This window comes from Mytilus edulis, chromosome 1 (genome assembly GCF_963676685.1).
Source record: "Mytilus edulis chromosome 1, xbMytEdul2.2, whole genome shotgun sequence".
Taxonomy (NCBI): Eukaryota; Metazoa; Mollusca; class Bivalvia; order Mytilida; family Mytilidae; genus Mytilus; species Mytilus edulis.
Genome location: NC_092344.1, coordinates 1528025 through 1534024, shown reverse-complemented (window position 1 = coordinate 1534024; position 6000 = coordinate 1528025).

Genomic DNA, 6000 nt, shown 5'->3' with positions numbered 1-6000 from the left:
ATTTATGAGTTTGACTGTCCCTTTAGTATATTTCGTCCCTCTTTTATTCATCTGCATGTTTAAGGCCAGAAACTTGTAGGCTTGTGTAGGCAGTGTCTTATGTCACATCATGATGATTTGTTGGTTTTCTTGGGTTTTTTTTTGTAGTTTGAAGTTTGAAGTTTGATTAATTTAGAAAATTAAAAGCCTAGAGACAATTTAAAGCTTGGCATATCTTATCGGTACATATCGGTTATAAGATACTGCATATTGCCCTTTTATTTTGCTCCGTGTTAATTTTTTTTTTATAAAATACTTGTGAAATCAAACCAACAATTCTGCTGATATTTTTGAACGATTCCCCGTAAAATCACAGTCCGTAAAGGTTCTGCCCTAAATTATTAAACGAATTATCGTTTTAGGCCAAGTACTACCATTTACCTTGCAATTATAAAATTCGTCTGCAGTGCTGGGTTTTTTTAAAAGATTATTTTACATTGTAATATATGTTCAACTGTCAATTTATCGGTCAAATTGCAATAAGTGTTCACAAAATCAAATTTTGGGGCATATTTTAAGTAATTTCATGGACATTGAAATTAGAATTCAATGTCGAGAGAATATTCTGTACTTTTATTATGAAAAAATTGTATTGCATAAAATTCGTATATTAGAACAATACAGTTCAAGAGCTATGTTTAAAAACCAAATGTAAGAATGAATAAAAAAGGAAATCTAGAATGCTAGATTGTATAATTTGATTATACGAACACTTGAGCGTGAAAGCACTTCTTTTTTACATTTTCCACTTTTACGTTAAAAAATGGCGCCACTTTTCTGCACTTATACTCGCCTACAAACATCACGATTGGCATCTCTGTAAACTAAGAAATAGTTCTGAAGATTCGAATGAATTGACTGTCATTGTCTATGCACCTAAAAGTTGTTGCATTAATAAAAGTTACATTAATGTGTACTGAAATATATATTCAACCATCAGAACCATTACAAAAGACAGTAACTTTCGTCGTATTTCTTTATGATAGTGTGCAATTGTTTAAAATTCTAAATACTTTTGCAACTTCTCCTCAAAAACAAATGTAACCAAAACAAATCAAAATGAATTACTTGACTCAATTTACCTACATCATTAATTTGAGATACAGATAATTTTCTATGTCAGTGTATCTGAATATCTCCAGCTCTGTCGTTTACATTCCATATTTTCAAAGTGATTCAAATTAAAAGTATGTGACATTTGTAGCCCGCATTACCGTATTCAGTAAAATGTTTAAAATGACTTTGCTTTCTTGTTAAGATTTATTAACTCAAACTTTCACATATTTTTCCAGATTGATGGAGGCATTTCTTGGATACAATAGAAATACTGGTACAAGGAGGTAGGTGAGGCGGCCAAATACTCTGCAAACAGTGAGAAATCGATTTATAAAACTATGAACACGTTTTATAAAAAGTGGAGCTAATAACAGGCATAGCACTGCGCATGCTATGCATCTTACATAACCTTCATGTTTACAATCTGTATGATTTGATGAATTATATAAATTTAAATCTAAGTAATAAAGACGTAAAGACTTCATCTAAAGAATAATTAGACAACTGAACATTTCACAGCATGTCCTAAAAAATGATACCTTCATTTATAATTTATAAAATATTAATCACTAAATATTATTCCCGTCAAGACAGGTTTTTTTTGTCATAATAAGTTGGAGTTCAATTAACGTATGAATCGTGACAATGTATACATTATATTCCGGAAAAGCTTCAAAATATTACGCAATATGATTGTTTTTAGAAATATTGTTCATCTAAGATAATTGTTAGGAACAGAAGTGAATGATTATTTTTGTATGAACGCTTCCGACAGATTGTGTTATTGAGGTACCTACGGTTATTTGCAGTATATACCAACTGAAATAGCTTCGTTATCAAAATCTATAACACTCCCTGCTCCTATTTTAGTACAAACGATTCACATATGCGATTTTACAAGTCCAATTTTTGAGTTTTTTCATGATTAATCGTAAAACTTCCAAAATGTGTAAATCGATTTTATAAATAAAAAGTATGATGTCAATAAAAATAATAAGTTCTGTAGTATTTTCTTGTCAGTCCTTCTTACGGTGAGGATATATAGATAATACCAAATTGTTCTTAAAGGTACTTTCTTTCGATCAATACATCTATCATATATTTAGTTGGCCCCTCCTATATGTTGATATTTCTGAAAAACCACAGGTTTACAGCAAACCGATTAGTTTGTACTCGTAGTTTTGAAAGAAAGACGACTAAAGATAACCAATTGATATTCAAACTTATAAATCGAAAACAAACTGATAATGCCATGACGTACAACGATCAGATGACAAACAACGACATACAAAATAAAACAGTAACTAAAGACAAATCAACACTAATCCCACAAAACAACGTGGATAATCTCAGTTTCTCTGGAAAGGTAAGCAGGTCCTGCTCTTGTTAAATTACAAATTATTTGATTATGAATACACACAGATATTGAATAAGTAAAATAACAAAAACAAATTTCTGCAAGGACATTTCAGAACTGAAAGTAACTTATCAAATAACAAAAATCAAAAGCTCAAACACATGAAACGAATGAAAAACAACTGTCATATTTCTGACTTGGCACATCATTTTTTTTATAGAAAGTAGTGGATTTATTCTGGTTTTAAAGCTAGCTAAACTATTAACGTGTATGATTATCACATATAATTCCATTTTACTTGCAAATTCGTTTGAGCAAAACAAACAGACAGAATAGGTAAAAATGTGGTACAGAATTTTATGATTTTATAATAATCTTAATCATTAAAAACAAACCACTATGCCAAAAAAAGAACAACAAAATGGCAGAATGACACAGTATAAAAAAAGCAAACACATCAAAAGAATCAATAACAACTGATATATTTCTGACTTGGTACGGACATTTTCTTATTACGAAAATTGTGGATTAAACCTGGTATACATAGGGGACATACAAAACAAAAAACAAAAGATGACCATAGCAAAACAAAATATAATGTAACAAAATAAATATATCCGAATGTAAAATTAAATGATCTGGCTTCTTTGATCTTTTTGTTTTACCTCAACTCCGACTCATTTGAAAATAAGTTCGTTTCCATAGAAATGTTGACAATTTCATGAAAAAGTCTTCCTCTACACTCAATAAAATATTGTCAAATAGAAACTCCAGCATAATGGCAATTTGTTCCTCGTTGTAGCATTTTTGACCTTTTTAGACACTAGACACAAAATATACCGTAAAGCAATAAAGTTAAAGCTTATGCAACCATTGTTATAATGAAGAGCATTGTGAATTATTTCTTTTAGATCATATGGTGAGTGGTGGTATAAAGAGTTAAATAATTAAAGCATTTTTATACAACTAATGTCAAGAAAAGATCGAAATTTAAAATAAGCCAGAAGTTATTAATTTGGTTATTGTTGGTAGAATCCACATATGGTTAAGTCAACTACATGAGTAAATAGTTTCACCGTATTTCGAAAGACCTCCTCTCAATGCGGACAGAAATTAAGTCAATCTAATGGCCAAATTCTTTTTAATGGTGATGCAGATGAGCCGTCAGTGTACTGTTGTTTGTACGAAATTTTGTGAACTTAGGTATATATCACAAACAACGTAAGTATTCAGATTTACTGTTCAATGTTATTTTCATTGAAGCCATAAATGACGTATGATTCGTCGAAATCTCATCCTTGTCTAATGATATATAATATATGTAGGATACTTGAGTGCTAATTTAATCCCAATTATGTACAATGACAATAGATTGACTAACATAAAAAAAAAACGTTTACATAACTAAGTCGTTGTTACGAAAGAAGATGTTCGAAACATGCTTTGGTTATATATTTTGGTTCAGGTTTTAATCAAACATAATTAGTTATCAAAGGTACTAGGATTATAATTTGATACGACAGACGCGCGTTTCGTCTACATAAGACTCATCAGTGACGCTCAGATCAAAATAGTTATACAAACATGATAAGCCAATTATCATGTATCTTATATTACCTTCTGAGTATAACTGAAGCTAAACTTATGAATCCTTTGTATACCAACGCGCGTCTGGCGCAAATACAAAAATTCAATCCTAGTATCCATGATGAGTTTATTTACAACCAATGGGTCGATGCAACATTAGTTAGCACTTTTGTGTTGACATGCATTATCATTTACAAACTTTCAATTTTTGAGATACTAAGGTTTTTAAATTCTACCTCAGGCATAAATTATCTTAGCTGTATTTGGCAAAACTTAAAATTTTTGTAATCACATAAGCAACACGACGGGTGCCACATGTGGAGCAGGATCTGCTTACCCTTCCGGAGCACCTGAGATCACCCCTAGTTTTTCGTGTTGTTTATTCTTTAGTTTTCTATGTTGTGTCATGTGTACTATTGTTTTTCTGTTTGTCTTTTTCATTTTTAGCCATGGCGTTGTCAGTTTGTTTTAGATTTATGAGTTTGACTGTCCCTTTGGTATCTTTCGTCCCTCTTTTAAAATAAAGGCAACAGTAGTATACCACTATTCGAAAATCATCAATATATTGAGAGAAAACAAATCCAGTTTGCAAACTAAAACAGAGGAAAACGCATCAACTATAAGAGGAAAACAACAAAACAAACAAAAAACAAACGACAATGCAACACACACGGAAACTAACTATAAGATAACAAATCAAACGACAATGTAACACACACGGAAACTAACTATAAGATAACAACTGCCATTTTTCTGATTTGAAATGGGACATTTTATGAATGAAATGGTGGGTTGGACCTGTTTTGTGGATAGCCTTACCTCGAACTTTTATGGCACTGTTAAATATAACACTAAAATGACAATATTACATGATAGTAAAACAGTACAAATAAATTACAGGACATTCAGCCTTGAGAAATGCACAAATACAAGAATACATATTGACATAGAATAAACATGGACACATAAAACAACCTTGGACAGCACACAAAAGCAGCATAACAGAACTACGAATGTTTGGTCTTCGATGCTATTTAACTTCGTATTTAATTTGTCCTTTTTTACTTTTATTCGAGATTTTCAAGTGTAAATTGACCACTGGAAACTTTAGCGTAAGAAGATAGACAACTGCAATATATCAAATCCTAAGGCTTTACAAACTGTTAATTTTGAAGATAGATAATCAGAACATTTACACCAAATTCCAATTATCACGAAAAAACAATAATAAAGACCAGATCGCCTAGTCCTTTGGTGAGTTTATCTTATCAGGAAGATAGACAACTGCAATATATCAAATCATAAGGCTTTACAAACTGTTAATTTTGAAGATAGATAATCAGAACATTTACACCAAATTCCAATTATCACGAAAAAACAAAACAAAGACCAGATCGCCTAGTCCTTTGGTGAGTTTAGCTTATCAGTGTTTTTTAAATTATTCGTTGTATATGATTGAACGAAATACACTAGTCAAGGACCTGTTATTTTTTCAGTTGTTGGTAATATGACATTTTAGAAGTATTAAAGGAGTCAGATTAAAAGTTTGAGATTAAGCACCTCATGATAATATAAAGGTACCTATACTCTAATCAAAATGATATATTATGCTGTTTACACTTGCTCTTTGAACAAGGAAACCTTGTATTACAGAAATAATTCATGGGGGCTTGAATATATCGTGATTTTACCACGGGTTGGCCCTTTATGACAAATATTTTACCCTGAGCTATATAGAATTATTTCGATTCTAATAGTACAAATACGGCAATTCTTTTGGATCGAAGCACTCAAGGTGGAGGCAAATACTTGCCGTTCCCATAAATAAACGCACTAATAAATTGGCGTATAAGAACGGGGCAAACTGAATTAGTGACATGCTTAAACTATTTACAATAACGTATTTAGATAGTTTTGGATGAATTTTAATAAGAATATACTTATATATCTTATATGAATAA